Raw genomic sequence first — 19,638 nt, forward strand, 5'->3', positions numbered from 1 at the left:
CGCCCAGGCCACGCTCCGGGGTGGTTCCTCTGCCGTGAGCTCGAGGGAAGGTCAGGTCTGGGCCGGGCCCGGCCACTGCGGGTACAGGCAACTCTGCCCGGCCGTGCAGCTGCCCAGACTCCCAGGTGCGGAGGCCCGGAGAACAGCCTCGAGGGAGGAGACGCCCCACAGGGGCCTCGCTAACGCGCCCCCCGGGGAGACGGGAAGCCGCCCGCCCGGCCTTCCCTGGCCGCGCGGGCCTCGGGCGCTTCGCCCGCCAGCAGCACACGCGAGCCCCGCTTGCGCCTCCGAGAAGCGACCGGCAGGGGGCAGCAGCGGCGCGGCCCTCCGGCGCGCCCGGGCGGAGTGAGCGCTGCCTCTTCGCGGGGGGCGCGGGCCTGGGGGGCCGCCTGGGCGGGGACGCTGGGCTCTGCGGCGGCGGCGGCGCTTCGGGCAAGGGGCCGGGGAGCCGCTCCCTCCGGAATGAAATGCAGAGGAGGGCAACCTTGGTCTCTTGCAAGGAACAGAAGCATTGAAACAAAGCAAGTCAGAAGGGGTCTCCCGGGCCATCTAGTCTGACCCCTGGCTCCAGCCAGCTCCATTCATGCAATCCCTGACACGTGGCTGCCCAATTTTTCCTTGAACACCCTCACTGAGGGGGCCTCAACCGTGGAAGCCCATTCCTTATCCCAGGGGTCCTAACTGTCAGGAAAGACTTCCTGGCATCCAACCTGAAGCCTGGTTCCTTGAGCTTTGCCCCACTGGAATGCGTCCTGCCCTCCACTGCAGGGAAGAACAGGCCATGGCCCTCCTCCCCATGACGCCCCCTCACATACCCAGAAGTCACTAAAGGATGCCCTCGGAGTCTCCTCTTCTCCCGGCGGAAAAGACCCGGTCCCTCAATCTCTCCTCGTCTGCCATCCCTCCCAACCCGGCCGGCCTTCTGGTGACCCTGCGCTGAACCTCTGCTAACCTGGCTGCGTCTCCTATAAGGTGGAGCCCAGAACTGGACGCGGGACTCCAGCTGTGGGCGCCCAGAGTCGTGCAGAGCGGAATCAACACCTCCCTAGATCTGGAAGCCGCGCTTCTGGCTATGCATCCGAGGGTGGCGCTTGCCGCCTTAACCACCGCCTCACACAGCTGGCTCATGCTCATCTCGCTGTTGACAAGTACCCCGAGGTCCCTTTCACAAGTGCTGCTTGCCAGTGACTTGTCCCCCAACCCGTGCCCATGGCACCTATCCCTGTGTCTCAAGGGCAAGACCGTGCACATACCCACACGGAACGCCATCCTGTTGATCTGTGCGCTCCTTCTGTGTCTGGAACACCCGCTCCTCCGCTGTGGCCACCACCCCCACTTTGGTGCCAGCAGACTGGTCACCCCCTCGCCCAGGTCACTGATAAAAAGGCTGGACAGACTCGGTCCCAGAAGCGAGCCCTGGGGGACCCCGCTCATCGCCGGCTGCCATCCTGATGATCCCCCACGGACAGTCGCCCTCTGCTTGCGCTCCATCAGCCGTGCCCCAATCCATCGCACGGTGCCTCGGTCTGTTCCCAAACCCCTCCATTTCTCCCCCAGGATATCGTGCGGCACTTTGCCAAAGGCCTGGCTGAAATCCAGGAAAGCCAGGTCCACCGCGTCCCCTCCATATCCAGGCACCTCAAGGCCCCGTCATAGATCTCCACAAGGTGGAAGAAAGCGTGGGGGGGCGGGGGGCGGTGTAATATACTAATGAGCGGTGGTGGTGCTGTGGCCCGTGAGCCCCCCGGCCCCTGCGCCACCCCGGCGAAGGGACACCTGGCGCGAGGCAGAGGCAGGTGAGCTGCAGAAGGAAGCCATGCCTATTTGTTTATTTATTTATTGGATTTCTCTCCTGCCTCATTAGCCAAGAAGGCTCCCTGTGCAGCTTACAAAATGATACAATGTACAATAAAAAGGAAGTATTAACAATGATACAACAATAAAATCCAGTAATTAGAGAACCAAGTGCCATTCTAAATCCACAAAACCTCAAATCTTTTACCAACAGAGACATGATAAAAGGCATGACAGCAAGATATAAAACAAGCTGTAAAGAACGGGTAAACTATTAAAAGAGTCCTCACAGTTAAATATCTGCTGGATGTAAAGTTCTCTACCTGGTGCTCAGCATCATACAAAGAGGGTGCCGGGCGCACCTTTCTGGGGAGCCGATTCCAGAGTTGGGGTGCCCCTCCTGAGAAGGCCCCTTATAGCCACCCCCCACATTTCCCACGGGGGGCTCCTTCGGAAGGGCCCCCAACGATGACCGGAGAGGCCGGGCAGGCACACGTAGGAAGAGGCGCTCCTTTCGATGCCCGGGCCCCGAGCTGTTCAGGGCTTCAAATCCTGGGGTTAACGCTTGCAAGCGGACTCAGATTTCAGCTGGCAACCAGTGCAGATGGGAGAGCACTGGCACGATCCGCCAGCCCCCCTCAGTGGCCCCGCTGCCCCATTCTGGACCAACTGAAGTCATCTTCAAAGGAAGCCCCACATGGATGGCTCTGCCACAACCCAGGCGAGAGGCCCCAAAATGTGAATAGTCCTTGCCCGTTTCTGCCTGTCCAGAAAGGGTCATCGCTGGTCGATTGGCCTTTACTGGCAAAAGGTGCGTCGAGGCACCGAATCCACCTGGAATTCCAGGGATAGTTCAGGGTCAAGGAGCACCCCCAAGCTGCGAACCTCACCTTTGGGGGGAGAGCAGTCCTGTCCAGGGCAGGCAAGGTGTCCCCATCTGGACGGAGGAGCCCCCACCAACAGGCTCTCTGCCTTGCCTGGACTGAGCCGCAGTTGATTGGCCCCCATCCAGGCCATGACCAAGCCTGAGCCACAGTTCAGAGCATCCACGGCCTCACCTGAGTGAAAGGAAAAGGAGAGGAGAGGTCAGGCTGGGTGCCATCAGCACAGCGGCGACATCTCCTCCCTCACCTCCGATTCCTCTCCCAGCAGTTTCAGCAGAGGTGGAACAGCATGGGGGTAGGAGGAAGCCCTGCAGGCCCCAGCGCATGCCTGCAGGGCCACGATCCCCCAGCACCGCCTCTGGCCTCAGCCGGGCGAGCAGGAGCAGCACCGCTGCACCGCACTGCCTCCGGCCCCCTCCCAGCCGGCCTGTCCAGGGGATGCCGCCGCGGGCCAGGGATCGAGAGCCGGGCGGGCCACCCGGCAGAGGCGCAGCCGCAGGGCGACCGAGGCAGCCCAGGCCCGAGGCCCCGCTGACGGGACCCAGGTGTCCGGTTCGTCCAGGAGGGCCGGGGCTGCCCAGCTGCTCCCCTGCCCAGAGAGGGGCTGCTGGCCACAGGCCGGCGGCGATTGACCTCCTCCGGCTCCAGGTTCGCCTCCGTCCAGAGCGGCCTCTCGGCGAGGCTGGACCACTCCCTCTCCCGGCGGGGCACCCACAGCCTCCTGCACCCCCTCGTGTGACCCGCCAAGGCGCGCAAGGGTCGCGCATGTGGAAGCGGGCCGGACTGATCCGAGCACCTCGCCCGCATCCTCGCACCCACCCAGCGGCCTTGGGGCGGGGGGCTCTGGACGCCTCCGCCAAGGGCTGCGCCAGCCACGGGGTCCGATCCAGGGGGCCCTTCTGTCGTAGGGGAGTCTGGGCCTGCATGCCCTGCTGCTCTGACCCTTGCCAGCTCTCGAGTCGCCTCCCTCAAATGCTGCCCCACCACGGAGTCCAACTGGCCACGCATCCAAGCGACTGGCCTCGAAGTGCCGTGCGAATTCCTCCCGGCGGCCACCGAGGCCCCACCGTTTCTCTCCAGGCCCAGGTCCTAGGGGGCCACGAACCACTCGGAGAAGCTCCGCTGGGCAGCACGGAGATGACGTGATCCTGGCAGAAGCGCCCACGGCGTGGGCTCGGCCATGAGCGCCCAGCTGGCCTGGTCAGTCATCACAAGTTTTCCGTCGGCGCTCCAGCCAGCCTCCCTCCCATTTCATCATCCCCAGTTCCAGCGTGTGCCAGGGAGCCGTCTGGGCTGCGTGCAGGGGGAGGGGGCTTGCCGGCCCTCCATGCCTCCCGCCCAGGGCAGCTCCATATCCCACAGGGTGAGCCAAGCTTCCCAGGGAAGGCCAGGCATCCCAGCCAGAGACGCCCCCCAGAGGCCTCTGGAAACCCTCCCCTCCCCAGGGTGGCCCTCCCTTGCAGAGGGGGAAGCCTGAACCTCAGAGACAGTTCGTATTAACCCCTCCACTCCCAGATCTCCAGCTTCCCATCCGGTCGAGAAAACCAGGTCTAGAGTGAGGCCTTTTATATGCTTTATAGTGTACCATTCCCCAGATCCCTGCCCCAAGAGGCTTACAGTCTAGAAGGGGAGATGGCAGAGGAAGAGGAGGGAAGTGTTGCTAGACTCAGGGCAGGGCATAAGGGCACTGGAGTCATGTACGTACGCACACCTGGCCGCAGCAGGTCCCGGCCCCGGGGGGCAGTAACAGACGCACCAACAAAGCTGCCCCGCTTGTGAGGGAAGGAGCAGGAAAGCGGGGCAGGGGGAGGTGCTGCCTGCCCCAGAAGTGACCCACCGCCCGGGGGCGCCTTCTACGAGCAGATGCCGGGGCAGCCAGCGTGGCGTCCGAATGCCCCACAAGGGATGGGGCTAGCAGGGGAGGGGGTCTTCCCCAGCACCCTGGCAGGAAAGGCAGCCTTCCCACATCACCACCACCCAGCAGGTTCAGCAGGAGGCCTTCCTGCCCCCCCCCCCCGCCCCGAATGCCGGGGGTGGAATCCGGGCCTTCCTCGTGCAAAGCAGGGCCCTGGCATGCCGAGATTGCCCCGGGAAGCACAGCTCTGCCAGGCACCGCCGGAGAAAGCCTTCCTCAGTGCTCGGCCCTGGGCTCCGGCCGTGGAGGTGGAGCTGGCACCAGTCGCTTCCCCCATGGAAAATTCAACAAGCCGGACACGAGTTTCCACAGGCGGAGCGAGGCTATTTATAGCTTCCAAGAACCTGCAGAAGCAGTAAGTCAATTCCCCACAAATCATTAGCGGGTAAAATATCCGAATGTGCAACCCGGTGACTCCCCCACCCTTCTGGGGAACCGGCCCTGTTACGGGAAGGTCCTGGGAGAGGGCAGGCCCTGCGCGGCCCCTGCCCCGCTCTTCTGCAGTGCTTGCCGCGGCACAGCCCCTGGGCCTGGGATCCCAGCGGGATGGTGCTCGGGAAAGACCCCTCAGCGCGCCGGCCAAGGGCTCTCATATGAATGCCAGGCCGGCTGCTCAGTGGCTCCCCAAGCACAAGAGGAGCACAGCTGCACCCGCAACCCATGCTCCCCAGCAGCTGCTGCACCCGCTTGCACTCGGGAGGAAGCAAATCCGTGGCTGGGATCCGCAGCCACGAGGACCTTCTCCGGGAACCTGCGTGTTCCCTCCTGGGAGTAGATTCTGCGCCGTGCAGAGGGCCCTCCTCTGATCGGCCCCACAGCCGGCTCCACGGGGCGACCCCCTAGTTCTTGCAGGAAGGGAGAAAAGCGCCCCCCCCGTCGCCATGCCAGGCACAATCCTGCCCTCTGTCGTGGTCTTGGGCCTCTTCTGCCAAGAGGCAGCAGGGCTTCGTGGCTGATCCACACCCCCCTTCCGACCACGAACCGGCACTGGAAAAGCCTTTGCAGCTCAGGCAGAAGGCCTGGGGAGGCCCCGGCACGTCCCGCCAGCGCTCGGGCCCTGCGGCCGCCCAGATGAGGGGGCGCAGGGTCAGGGCCTCGGAGGCTCTCAGGCAGGGGTCCTCAAACTTTTTGAACAGGGGGCCAATTGAAAGGTGCTGGCAAGGGGCACTGGCCACCCAGGCGGTGTGGGCGGGGGGAGCAGGCCGGGCTGGGATGGGGGGGGCGTGTGTGTGGCAAGGCAGGGGTGGGCACCCACGGAGGTCGCTTTCCCCGAGCGAGTCCAAAACGGTCTCCTTACGAGCAAGCCGCCACATGGGGAGACGGCGTCTTGCTCGCAAGGAGATCCTTTGCCTCGCCAAGCGCACGCACGCACGAGTCCAAAACCTCCACGGCGGCCAGGTCAACGGGCACGGAGGGCCGGATCCGGCCGCAGGCCCTCGTCTGAGGAGCCACGCTTTAAGGGGCTGGCAGAAAAGCAGGGGCTGCTGCCCCGCGGGTGCCCAGAGCTCCTCATGGAGGAACCGCGGGGGCCTCGGGACACCCGTCGCTGGGGGGGCGTGGGCAGGAAGGGGCGGCCTCACGCCTGTCCTGCTTGGGGGCTGGACTGGGTGCACGCTCCGGCCACAGGTTCTTCTCCACTCTTGGGGCTGGGGACCGCAAGGCGGTGGGTGTGTGCGCGGGGGGGGGGGTCTCCAGGAAGTTCTCCTGCACACGCCTGGTTGTAAAAAAGGAAGCATCTGCCCCAGAGCCATGGGGACTGCACCTGGCCCTCGGGGAGTCCGGCCGGTGCCCAGACGCCCTCGCTGCCGCCGGGGCTTGCCCAGGAGCCCGGCTGGGGGTCGCGTGGGAGGGTCTTGTAGCCGCAAGGCGTCCTCACAGGCTGGCGGGCATAGAAAGGGCGAGGGTCCAGCGAGCCGCCGCCCGGCTTCCCTCTTTGGCTAGAATCGCCCTCCATGTCCCGTTTCCAGGAGCGCCCCCGCGCCCCTTCAGACGAGACTTCGCACGCGTGTCCTGTCCAGAGCCGCGGGCCGAACGGCCTCGCTTGGCCGGCTCAGTCCGCGTTGGCAGCGGCGTCTGGGCAGTTTCCTCGGCTGTAAGCCTCTCCCGTGGCCCGTTCGCCGGAGCTCCCTCCGCGTCAGGGTGCGTGGGAAGGTCCCCGAGCACGCGGGAGTCGCCGCGCGCGGAGGATCGCGCTCCGCGCCCGGCCGAACATGCGCCGCGCCGTACCGCGGGTGCCGCCTGGCCCCGCGCCCGGCCGGGCAGGGCGAGGGAAGGTCGCGCCTGGAGGGCGGCGGCGGCGGCGCGGCCGGCCCTTCCCCGCCTCCCTCGGCCGGCCCGGCCCCGGCCTCTCCCCCGGCCGGGAACGGCCCCGCGGCTCGGATTGCCGGCGGCAAGAGCGTCGTGTACGCGCGGCGGGCGGGCGGGCGGCCGAGAGCGAGCGGAGCGGAGCGGCTGGGTGCCCGTCCGGCACCGCCGGGACGCAGCGGCCAGGCGAGGCGGCGGAGGCGGCGAGCGCGGGACCGGGACGCGCCGCCCGCGCGCTCGGGCTGCCGCGGCAGCTCCCGCCCCGGAGCCCGCGGAGGAGGTAAGAGCCCGACGGGCGGGGAGGGGCGCGCGCCGGAGCCTCCGCGGAACGCGCCGCGCCGGCAGCCCCGGGCACGCCGGCCTTTCGGGCCCCTCTACCGTGCGCCAGCTGCAGCGGCGCGACCCGAAAGAAGCCCTGCCCCTGTGGAGCGGCTGCCTTTCCGAGGGGCCCCCTCCCCAGACCAGCTCTCGCCTTCCCTTTCCCCCTCGAGCGCCTGGGACCGCCAGCCCCCTTCTTTTCGCCGGGGAAGCGTCGCCCCCCGTCTTTTCCGAGTCGTGTCGCCTGGGCTTTTGGGGTGCGGGAAAATGGCAACTTTTCGTGTACATTTGCATCTTGCTCGCTCCCCTCGCTCAAGAAGCTCAAGGTGGCAGAGCTCGCATCTTCCCAGCAACCTGGCGAGGTAGGCCAGGCTGAGACTCCGCGCCCGCTCCCGAGTCAGCCGGGGGGCTTGGCGGCCGAGCGGGACTGGGCCCCGGGCGCCAGCCCAGCCCTCCAGCCGCTCTGCAGTCCGGCGCGGCGGCCTGGCCGGCGTGGAGCTGAGCGGAGCGCGGGCTCGTTTGCCTGGCGTTGCCTTTCACGGGCTGGAGCGCCAGCCAGCCAGCCAGACGCTGCTAATCAAAGCAGCTCCTCCGGGCTGGCCGTCGCGGGGGGGGGGAGCCCCGGTCCCTCCTGCGGCAGCACATGGGGGGCTCGCCCCCGCTCGCCCTCCCGCACCCAGAGGGCCCAGGGCGCCGCAAGCCCGGCCCGGCCCTGCGCCGCGGCCGCCCTTGGCGATCAAGCCGCCATCGCTCCCGCGCCTCTCCGCCCCCTCCGGCTCCGCAGCTGCAGAGGCAACTTTTATTGCCAGAGAGAGGCAGGCAGCTTGCTGCCCGTAAAGTGCCAGGCAGGCGGGGGGGGGGGGGGGGAGGGGGAGGGGCGGGGCGGGGCCCCCTTGGCTCAGCCAGCCAGTGATGGGGCCTTGGTGCGATGGGGGGGGTGGCGAGCAGCTGCACATTTCAAGCATTCCTTCCCCTCCCGCTCGCGCTGCCTCCTGGAACTGGGGGATGCCTGTCAGTTGCTCCTGTGATGGGAAGGTAAACTTTGTGGGCACGGATATTTAGATTCTCTCGCTCTCTCCGTCAAAGCATGCGCACCGGCAGAGCTCTGCTGGGCACGTGGATGGAAGACCCCGCGATCCGCCCCGGGCAAGCCAGGCGGTGCCTTCTGAGTGTGCGGCCCTCGTGGCTGGGGGGGGGGGGCTCGCTTGTCCATCGCCCACCTGCCCAGCCTCTTCCCGAGCAGTGGCTGCAGCAGGGCCACAGACAGCCCAGGCCTCAGCAGGGCCGCTTGCCTCCAAAGCAGTGCTGCTTCGCACACTCGGAGCGTGCGGGATGCTCCTGCAAGAGGCGCTCCGCTGGAACGGCCCTGGAAGCAGGAAGGAGCGAGGCATCCGTGTGACAAGCTGCTGCGTCAGGGCAGGGCTCACAAGCAGGCGCCTGGGATGCTGGTGGGCTCCCATGGGGGCAACAGCGTCTGTCCGATCCCTTCCCTTCCGTTCCGTCGTGTTCCAGGCTGCAAGCTTTGAGTGCCCCGTGCACTTGTGGGGTTGCGGGGTGAGGGCGATTCAGAAGGCCTCCCCCGCCCTGCCCCCAGTCTCTGGCCTTCGAGCGGCAGGGCTGCGCACGGCCTTCCTCGGCCTGCGAGGGGAGGGTGCCTGGAGAGCGGCAGGGGCGTTTGGGCCTGGCGAGGGCGGCTTTGCTTGTTTGCTTCCTGCAGCCCGCTGCCTCTCCGCTGCACGGGGGATGTTTACAAGCGGCTCTCCTGTAAGAGATTTGCAGAGCGAGGGAGAACACGATGTTTATCAGCTGCCTGAAATGAATTTCAGCAGTGCCGGCTGTGCAGGGCAGGAGCAGCCGCGTGGGGGTAGATGGTCCTCCTTCAGGTCCAGCGCCCAAGGACCCACTTGGGTCTGGGAAATTCCGTTGCCCCCGGCCGGGCTCCGCGCAGGAACGCTCCTTCAGGGCCCAGTTTTCCTTCATCCTCAGCATGGGAAGTCCGGGGACTCACTCTGCTCAGTGTTGTGTTCGGGGTGGCCAAGCCACGAAGCCCTGGACGGATCTCTCCCTGCTGCACAGAAGGGGAAACGCTGCGGACTTCATGTGTCAGCGTCCAGCTCATCTGGAGGGCACTGGCTTGGGGAAGGTCAGCACAGGGCCCTAGAAGCACTGTCCAAGATTTGCTCTCAATAACTTCTCCGCTCACGATGTGCTTCGGCCTCCCTTGAAGGCGGGCAGGGCCCCGCTCCTTCTTGAGCAGGCTGTCCGGCGGACTTGTGACCTTTCCTTCTCACAGTCATCAAGCATCAGACATCTGGGGGGGGGCAAAGGTCTTGCTTTGCTGGGTTGCTGTGGGGGTGGCATGAGCCGCCCCACGGCCCTTGCAGCCCATTCCCGGCTCCCAGAGGGAATTTCCTAGGCATGTTGCCAGTCCGTAGTTGAGCAATGCCTTTGTTAGAACCAGCCAAACTCGCTCACGGAAGTGTGAAGTTTCCAGCTCTCCAGCTCTGGTTCTTGGCTCGGGGCGCAGTTTTTCCCTCGTGCGCTTGCTCGCTCGGCTGTCTCACCGATTAGCCGTGAGCCGAAAGCTTCCCCAGCTCCCGGCCAGAAGGCTGCCTGTGTTCCCTCCGGGCCTGAGCGGGAACGCCGGTGTGAATCACAGCGGGCGGGTGCACGTGTGCCTCGAGCAGCTTCTGAGGGTCGGGGGCAAATGCAGCCCGGCTGGCTTCCCTGCCCGCCAGCAGCCGCCTGGGGCTTGCTGTGGGGGATGCTGCTTGCCTGCCTTCCTGCCGGCCGGCCATGGGCTCCAGCCTGGGCACCCTCTGGGGAGATGTCGGGGGCCCTGGCTGTGGGGCAGCATGTGGCCATGTGGTCACAGAACGAGCCAGCAAGCGGTGTGATTTGATGGACAGGAAGGAGAGAGGGTGGCGGGTTGGGTGGGGAGCTCGAGCTGGCGGGCCACTCGGAGTGTGGGGGGGCTGCTAAGAGGCCTCTAGGCTAGCCGAGGCTCGGGGAGGTGGCCTGTCTCGCCGTGGCTCCGCTTGGAGATGGCCTCGCAGCCTGCCAGCGCCTCCTGCTCATGGGAAAGTCCGGGGTGGGGCTGGAGAGCTGGGAGCCCAGAGCAACCTTCCCTCCGCTGCAGGCAGATCTGGTGCTGGCAGCCGGAGCGGGGGGCGGGCCGGCGGGGGAAGCAGCCCTGGGCTCCTCCAGCCTCTCGGATGAAGATGAAGCATGAATGAATCAATGCGTGAATGAGAGGCCGAGCGAGCGGTGACTCAGCCGGCTCCGTCCCTGCGCACAGATCATCTTGGAAGCAGCGCGAGCTTCCCCTTTGTGGCCCACGGCTTATCGGAAGGCCGGCCACCTTGGCTCGCGGGCGGCCCACGTGTCTGGCAGCACGCCATGTCCCCGTCCTTCGAGCGAGGACGGCAAGGTGGCACTGCCAGATCCCGCAAGGGGTGGATGCGGGACCCACACTCCTCAACCGTGATGGGAGTTGTGCTCCAATGTGGCTGAGGGGCCGCAGCTTGTCTGCCCCTGTCGAGGGCTCCAGGCGAAGGGCACCACAAGCTCACCAGGTCCGGCCCCTTCGTCCAGGACCGCGTCGTCCTCATCCCACAGAGCAAGTAAAGCGATACATCTGCAGAGGGCTCCAGTAAATGAGCCAAGCCACACCAGAGCACTTTCCAACTGCAGCTTGCCTTGCGAGCTTCTCGCATCTGACAGGCCTTCACTCGGGTCGGGCACGGTTGGCTCCATTTCACAGAGGGGAGTTGAGGCTGAGAGAGTGCTGCTGGGTGTTGACCGCAGCTTCCACATTCCCATCCGATGCCCCTGCGGTGGTTCCTGTGACTGCCACAAGGGGGTGCTGCCTTGCCCACCCACCCAGGATCCCCAGGCGGGTGGGGAGGAGGGCAGGGGGCTTGGGGATTCCTTTCCAGCGGCTCCTCCTGGGCTTGACCGTCCATGCTGGGTGACCACCCTGTCCTGCCACGGTCTCTGTGAGCTGCTGCCAGCTACTCTGACTCGCGTGCTCCTGCGGCCTGCTGCCCCCCCCCCCCCCGGAGAGCTGCAAGCCCAGAGCGGCCAGTGGCTGGGGAGTGGCGGCCCGGTGCACCGGCATCTCATGCCGCGGATCGGACGGAGCACCGAGCCGGCGCTGGGGAGAGCCGGGCTCCCGTCTCCCTGGGAGCCAGGAAGCCCACGGGGGCTTGTGGCGAGCCACTGCCCCCAGCCCAACCCCCCAGGCAGGGCTGGCGCGCAGGCAAAGTGGGGTGCAGGACGTGAGGCCTGCTCGCCGGAGTTGCTTAGAAGAAAAGCGGGGCGTGAGGGGGAGGAAGTGTTGCGATCGAGCGGCCCCCCTCCCCAGGCCGATGCATGGCTGGCCCTCCCCACCACCGCGTCTCAACTCAGACGGCGCCTTTGCCGAGGATCGTGGCTGCATTTGGGGAGCTGCCTGAGGGGCAGCCAGTGGTGGGGCTGGCGGCCACCAGAGCCCCAGGGCAACGCGGGGGCACTCCGGCTCCCTCCCCTGCTTTCCCTGGAGGGCAGCCAGCCTCAGGCAGGTTTATTTACTCAGCGAGATTTTAAATGGCTGCAAGCTGTCGGGGATTGAGCGGGTCGAGAGCCAGAGCTGCGAAGGCGGGCGCTGCCTTCCGGGCCGCGAGAGCCCTGCTTCTCTGAACGGAACGCCACTCTCCTTGCGCCACGGCTAATTAACGAAGTTCTGCACCCGGGACGGCGCAGCGGGGTGCCTCTTCCCAGGGCAGCCGCGAGTGGGGACTCCGGAGAGGGTTTTGAGGCCCGTTCCGCGCATCCTGCAGCAGTGGCAAGGCAGCCCCACCCGCGGGTGTCCGCCAGGAGAGGGCTGAGGCCCTGGGACGGGGGCATCTGCCTGTGGCACCCGTGTGCACGTGTCGCATTCGTGGGTCTTGCACCTGGGCGCACGCCAAAGGATGCACTGTGTGCAGAGATGCGCACTGAGCCGTGTCTGCGGCAGAGCACATCCTGCGGGAGCGGTTGTGGCAGTCGCGAGAGAGACGCGGAGCCTCGCAAAACTTCCGGCTTGGATGGCTGCAGCAGGCAGGGGCTGTTCTCCCGGAGGCTGCAGCAGGCAGGGGCAGGGATGGATGGATCGGGCCTCGAGGCACGTCGTTGGTCCCAGCCCCGTCCTTTGCCTTGCTCAGACTCGCGTGATGCAGTCGAGGAAGTGCGGGCTGGCGGCTCAGCGCGTTTGGTTCCCGACTGGGCTGCTATTAAATGGCTGTTTGAGTTTTTCCGGGACATAAGCAGAGGTCTGACACTGAGGGCTTTGCCTTGGTGGCAGTCCGCTTCGCCTCCAGGGCTAACAGTACTCCTTTGCCCCTGCCTGTACGGGGCCGGGGGGGCCCTGGCCCTGGCCCTGTTTGCGCAGCGAGTGTGGTCCTCCTCCGCTTGCCTGAGGCCGCGGCACACGCTGTGCTCCTTGCTGGCATTCAGGCGGTGGCGGCTGGTGGCCACGGTGCCCAGACCCAGCCAGGGCGAGGTTAACGAGCACCCGGGGCTGCTTGAGGGTTGTGGGTGGTTTGCTGTGTGTGTGTCGTGGTGGGGACGTTCGGAAATGTTGCATTCGCTGCAGCCCACCAGGGCTCGCCTACGGCGATCCTTGCATGTACACAGGATGCCCCGCAGAGGGGCGCTGCCGGAACGAGCCGGTCCTCCGCTAGAGCGAGCGCTCGCTCCGCACTTGGGCTGGAACGCACGCGAGGGAAGCCGTTTGTCTGCTGTTAAGTCAAGAGGAATGACCTGCCTGCTCTGAAGCGCTGCCCTTTGTTCACTAGTGCTCTGAGAAGATAAAACCTGGCCAGAAGCTGCTCTCCTGCGCTTGCGCCGGCACATGGGGCAGATCATCCTCAGCAAGGCCCGGAAGGGGTCTGCGTGCTCTGCCGGCTCCTCCTCCGAGCGAGAGGGCTGGGGGCTGGCCTGGACCCCCACTCTTGCACCTCCGCCTTCCTGGGAAGCCTGGTGCCGGGGCCAAATCGGGGTGCCTGCCTGCTTGCCCAGCGGTGCTTCCTGGGACTCGAGCTGGGAAGCAGCCGGGGTCACCTGGACGATGGGCCGTGTTGCCACTGCTTCCCCCCAGTCCTCGGTGGCGTTTGATCCCGGCAGCCCAGGTCGCCTTCAGGAAAGGCTGCGTGCGGGGGGGTGGGGGGGCGCTGCACTGCGTGTTTCGGGTTCCGTGGGGCGGTGCCTGGGAAAGAGGCCTGGCCCTGGCATGCTCCCGTGTGGGGCCAGCACCAGCCCCCACCCCAGCTGGTCTCTGACCCCCCAGTGACGCTCCCCGCCCACCCGCGTGATGGGATCTCGCAGTGATGGGGTGGGGGCTGGGATTAATCCGGTTCCCAAGATGCCTTCTGGCAGGAACGAGTGGGTCAGCGGGGACGGCCAGCGTGCGAGGAGGCTGGGCCGCTGCAGCAGGCCCCCCCCCCATCCCTGCTGCACCCCTCCCCCGTCGGGCCCTGTCCTCATTCCTGGATGGCCAACAGCACGCCTGGCACTTCGTGGAGGGGGCGAGGGAGCCGTCCTGGGGGGGGTGGCAGTGGGGGGAGGATCTGAAGGGCGAGAGGGATGCTGCAGCCGCGCATCACGGATAGTGTTCGTCAGATCCGGCGGCGCTTGGAGGGGCCGGCATGAAGCCGGGGCATGGAGGCGTGTTCATGTGGGCACACCAGCTCTCCGCAGAGGCCCCCTCCCAAAAGAAGCACCACGAAATCCCTCCAGGGCTCCATCAGCCGGCTAAGGGATTCATTCCCCCCACACACACACACACAAACACAGATGCGAGCAGAGCACCCGGCAGGGCAAATCGGGTTTCTCCAGGAACCTGAAAGATGCACAATGGACTGGAAGGTGGAGGGGAGCCCCTGGGGGCAGAGTTCTCCCTCAGTGGGTCTCCACAAAGGCTTCTGTCACAGCGCATTTGCTGGTTTTCAGTGGCCAAAAGACTCTTGGCTGTTTTTTCTTCATGGCTGCTCCCCATCTGGAATTCGTTATAAAGAAAGGATGGCACATTGAGAGCGAAAATATGCTCCACACAGATGCCGAAGTTGTTTGTCTGCGCAGTCAGTCGGTCGTCTGTTTTGCCCATGTTGCCGCATGGATTTCTGCCGCTGCTTTGGCCCATCCGGCGCCTTTAGTAACAATACCTGGCGGTTGCTTTGTCCTTGTAAGTGCTCGAAGCAGTTTGTGTGCATTTTAAAACTGGCATCTTGCAGCACTCTGGGGGTCTCTCACACCCACTTCCTGGTCCCTCCGAGCGGCAGAGGGCCGGCTTGCGGTCAGAGGGGCTCAGGCTTGCTGGAGACCACCAAACGAGCCCACGGCTCAAGCCAGGCGCCTCCTGAGCTGCAGCCCGGTCTTGCAGCCTCTGCACAGCACACCACGAAGAAGAACCCTTGAGCTTGCATCTCATGGGGGGAGAGGCACTCTTTTCGTCAGAACGCCCACAGGCGACTGTTCCTGGGGATTCGGCTCATCGGGCAGCCCCGCACGTGGGGCCGGGAAGCCCCCAGCCTCAGGTCGGGCTGCAGATGCCCATCCTCCCGTCCTCTTGTGCTTGCAAGCGTGGGGTGTGCGACCTCGCACAGACTGCTGTTCTGTGCGCTGCTCAGGCCTGGACTTCCACTCGCAGGGCAGCCTCTTTCCCTGGGAATGCTGTGGAATGCAGGTCAGGATTCCAGCGGAGCTGTCAAGCGTGAAACGCTCGATCGGCCGGCGGGAGGGCCGAACAGAGCCCTGCTTCTTTTTCTTGCCGGCAGCGCGCCTGCGTTCCCTTTTGGGTTGTGCCACGGTTTACCCAGCGTCCGCGCTTGCTTCTTTGGGGCTGCTGCACTAAACCTTTGTTTAGAAGTACAGATGGAGGCTTGTGCCTTTTATGGAGGGAGCGAGTGCCGGCGCTCGAGGGCTGGGCTTCGGAGATCCGTGTGCGGGCACGGTGCCGAGGAGGCCCGGCTTGTGTCCTTGCTCAGCCGCGGACTCGCCGAGGGCCTTGGGTGCGTCGGAGCGTCTTGCCTCGGCCTGCGTCCCAGGACTCCTGGGGAGGCGGGCGCTGCAGGAGGGGCCATTTCAAGGGTCCTGAGCTGCTTTGGTTGGCGATAAAAATGCAACGCGCGATGAAAAGCTGCAGTGTGCTGCAGCTGCAGCTGTTCCTCTTTTGGAGGTTTTCCCGCCGCCCGTGGCCCAGGCCTTCTGTGGCATCTGCACAGAAATTCTTCCTGATGGCAGGATGACTTTCCAGGGCTCCGAAGGAGCGCGTCCCATGCCAGGAATGCACTCGCCTCCTCCCGGGGCCGGCAGCCTGATGTGGTCTGAGGCGGGCGAGGAGGGCTTTCTCCGGCCTCTCCGGGTTTCAGGCCACGGCTGAGCGCTTCCCCAGAATGAGCTCTTGTGGGGGGTGGGCAGGGAGGCCCCTTGGGCCTGGAAAGCCATGCGTCACCAGCTCCACCGGGGAGGAATGACACCCCCACCAGCAACCTGTGCACCGCACTGCCGGGCCGCTTGCGACTTCCAAGGGAATTCCGCACTTTGCGGTGGCGACTTGAGCTGGGCAGAGACGTCCAGCATGGCTTTCTCGGGTGCCGCAGGGATTCTTCCAGCTGGGTTTGCTGCCGGCTCCCCACCCAAGGAGCAGGACGGCAAGCCTGGGGAATCGTCCTGGCCCTGCCTGTCGTGACTTTCCAGGGAATCGTGGGAAACCGCCTTGCACAAACGAGAGCGCCTCTCCCTCCGGCTCGGGTGGCTCCCCCGGGCTTCTCCAGGCTGCTTGGGCCGCAGCGCTTGCCTCCGGCCCGCGGGCTGCGCTCAGTGTGGCTGGGAGGCACCAGGCTGCCCTGGCTGGTGGCGGCCCTCCAGCCCCGCCACAGGTCCAGCCCCTCCTCGGCCCCCTTCAGGGACGCTTCGCAGGCGGGACAGCCAAGGCGGAAGCGTGGAGCGAGCCGTCAGCGCGCTGCCAGTTCCCAGCTGGGTGGGTGCCGGGGCTCAAGGGAGGGAGCAGCTGCACTGGGCACTTTGTGAAGCACAGCCTGGGCAGGCCTCTGCCCCCGAGGGGCTTACAATTTGTGCCTTTACAGGCACAAGGAAGCAGCAGAGGCACAGGGGGAACTGAGGGGGTTGTGGTTACGCCAGCGGCATGTTTTGGTCAGTTGCAACCAGGGCCTGGGATTTGGGGCCTGATCCACCCCCAGAAGTGATGCTGGCCCAGCCCTCCCAGCAGGGACTTGAGGGGTGCAGGCCCCCCAAGGAGCCCACTTCTGCCCACAGAGACCCTGACCCCGTGGGACTTTCTTCCGGCGCAGTCCTATCCTGCCGGGGCGGCCAAGGCGGTTTGCCATTTTAAGGTACCCAATGAAAGAAACATTACACGAATCCCTCAGGCCGATGTTTTGTGGGAGCCAAGAAAGGGCTCTGCGGAAGCCACACGACAACAGCTGAGTTTGCAGCCCAGGCAGGCCTCTCGGTTCTTGCAGGGGATTGCTGGGTCCGATTGCATCCCCCCTGCATCCTTTGGCCACGGGCAGGGATGCCGTAATCCCACGCAGAGAATTCCCATGGAAACCCAGCCATGGCGGTCTTTGTCACAGTGCCCTTCCAAGGAGCTATTGGCAGAGATCACGGAACAGTCCAGCTGGAAGGGGCCAGAGGGCCATCGCATCCGACCCCCTGCCCAGGGCAGGACGCCCAGTTAGACTGCCGCTCTCCGACGCTGCCCAGCCGCACCTTGAATGCCTCCAGGGCGGGAGAGCCCACCGCCTCCCTGGGTCATGGATTCCATTGCTGCACTGCTCCGATGGTCAGGAAAGGTTTCCTGATATCTAGCCAGAACTGGGCTTCCTGCCACTCGGGCCCATTATTCCGTGTCCTTCTCTCTGGGATGATGGAGAAGAGATCCTGGCCTTCCTCTCTAGGACAGCCTTTGAAGTACTTGCCGAAGGCTGGCCTTTCTCCCCTCAGGCTTCTCTTCTCGAGGCTAAACGGGCCCGGCTTTTTCCATCTTGACTCACAGGGCCTTGTGTCCATTCCCCCGACCGTCCTTGTCGCCTCCTCTGAACCCTTTCCAGTTCACCTGCATCTTCCTTCAACTGTGGTGCCCAGTATTAGACACAGTCCTCTGGATGAGGACCAACCAGTGCTGAGCCAAGGGGAACTGGAACTCCGCATGATTTGGAAGTGATGTTCCTGTTAGGTAAAGGTAAAGGTAAAGGTTTCCCGTTGACATTAAGCCCAGCCATGCCTGACTCTCAGGGGCGGTGCGCATCTCCGTTTCCTGGCCGAGGGAGCCAGCGCTTGTCCGCAGATGGTCTCCGTGGTCGTGTGGCCGGCATGACTGAACACCGAGGTGCACGGAACGCTGCTACCTGCCCACCGAAGTGGCGCCTTTTTACCTGCTTGCATTTGCATGCTTTCGACCTGCAAGGTGGGCAGGAGCTGGGACGGAGCAACGGGAGCTCCCCCCGCTGTGCGGATTCGAACCTGCGACCTTTCGATCGCCCAGCCCAGCGGCCCAGCGGCTTAAACCCCTGCGCCACCTGCCGCCCGGATGTTCCTGCCAGTGCAGCCTAAACCAGCGCCTGCCCTTTTGGCAGCCACCGTGCCACAGCCGAGCGCCGCTTGAGATCTAGGGCGGCTCCAAGATCCCGCTGCTCGCCGTTTGGGGAGCCACGCGCCCCCCATCTCTGGGTCCTTTTTCCGCGGTGCGGGGCTTGGCACTCGCCCCTCCTGAACCCCACTCTGTCGCTTTCAGCCCAGCGCTCCGACCTGTCAAAATAATCGTGCGTCGTCTGGCGCTCTTCCAGGGTATTAGCCACCCCTCCCAGGCGTGCGCTGCCGCAAATCACCAAGGAAAATGTTGATCGGACTGCGTTCCACTCTCCTGCTGAGGTTTCCAGGGAGCTCGGTGGGCAGGCGTTCGGCTGCATCCGCGGGTTGAAATCGCACGGCAGCAGCAGAGCATCCGGGGCCGGCCGGCCGTGCAAGCGAGAGTGTGCTCTGCCGGCTCAGCCGTGAGCTCCAGGGAAGAACATCCCCAGCTCTTCCTGGCCGTGATCGAAGGACTGATTTCTTTTTAGAAATGGAGTCCATTGCAGACAGGCTGGTCTTAACCCTTTGGGCAACCAGTAGCAGTCATTTGCTTAGAAAAAGCAACTTTTCGGGAGTGGAGGGGGCCCACGTGTTGCCCACGGGCCCAGCTGTCCACCCTCTGCTAGACACACCCGGTTTCTGTCAGTGACAGCTCCTGACCAAAGTCCTGCGCAACATCTTGCCTCTTCTCCCTGCTTCTCAATCTGTTCTCCCCGACTCCCACCCAAGGTAGCCATGTCAGGAGGGGAGCTGGCTGGAGCCGGGGGTCAGATTCGATGGCTCAGGAGGTCCCTTCTGACTCGCTCTGTTTCCATGTTTCTGTAAGGAAGGCCTCCTACTCATTTCTGCAGTCACATCCTGCATTTTCGGCCGCTACTCAGGTGGACCATCTAAAAACTGAAAAAAGAACCACCAGATCAGATCCGAACTGGGCCAGCGGAATTTGCCAGCTTGCCTGTGCCAAGGGCTCAAACATTTCCTTAAGAAAGCGTGGCATGTGTTGATTGGCATCCGGGGTGTCTGTGTTGTCACCAACAGCTGAGGAAGAGGCCGGTGGCGGAGCCCTGCTTTGCCCGCCGAAGGCCCCGGGTTCGATCCCCTGCAGCACCTCCAGGTGGGGCTGGGGAGAGACATGCCGTCACTGCAGGCCAGAGTTCTCCCACCGGGCGCCCTCCAAAGTCCACGAGACTCGCTGACGGGATGCAGCCGTCCCGGGAAGGATGGGGCCGGGGGGGATTTGGAGAGGGTCCGCAGCTCAGCAGCGGAGCACCGCTTTGCCCGTGGCGCGGTCGGTTCGCTCCGCAGCGGCGGGGAGAGCCCAGCCGGAAGCCTTGTGCCGCCAGGGCTGCTGGTCCGTGCTGAGCGACCGCCCCGGGCTGGAGGGGCCCCAGCTCTGATTCCACAGAGAGCTCCTTCCTTCCTTCCTTCCTTCCTTCCTTCCTTCCTTCCTTCCTTCCTCACTGCTGTGTCAGTGTCTGCTGTTAATAGCGTAATTCTCACGGGCAGCTTTTTCTGGCTTTCCCTCACTCGGAGCGCAGTATTTCTGCTCTATCTGCCTCGCCTCGTGGCGATGGATGCGGAGCGGCCGCTCAGAAGATCACTTCCTGCACGGATGAAGTGGGGATTCGACCGGAAAAGCGTGTGGCCGGTGGCACTGCTAGCCTTTTGCTGTTTTTGTGGCAAAGGGGCGACATAGCTGTGCCTCTGGAAAAGAAAATTCTTTGCAGATTCCAAACGGTGGCCCATGTTGCCTCTGCCTGGCCGTCATGGCAGGAGGCAGGATCTGCCGCTCGGCCGGCGGCTCACCGGCTC

General features: G+C 64.9%; 1 protein-coding gene across 2 annotated transcripts in view; it reads left to right on the forward strand.

Annotated features, from left to right (window-relative positions):
* Positions 1–7,077: 7,077 nt before the first annotated feature.
* The window catches only part of IL11RA (interleukin 11 receptor subunit alpha), a 90,231-nt gene continuing 77,670 nt past the window's right edge, over positions 7,078–19,638 (forward strand). For both annotated transcript variants that reach the window (XM_044443940.1, XM_044443942.1), the window contains exon 1: positions 7,078–7,177. The gene's annotated coding sequence lies outside the window, so the exon portion shown is untranslated. The remainder of the gene's footprint in view (positions 7,178–19,638) is intronic.

The sequence above is a fragment of the Varanus komodoensis genome, unplaced genomic scaffold, assembly GCF_004798865.1.
Source record: "Varanus komodoensis strain SLA01 unplaced genomic scaffold, ASM479886v1 scaffold43, whole genome shotgun sequence".
In the NCBI taxonomy this organism is placed as follows: domain Eukaryota; kingdom Metazoa; phylum Chordata; class Lepidosauria; order Squamata; family Varanidae; genus Varanus; species Varanus komodoensis.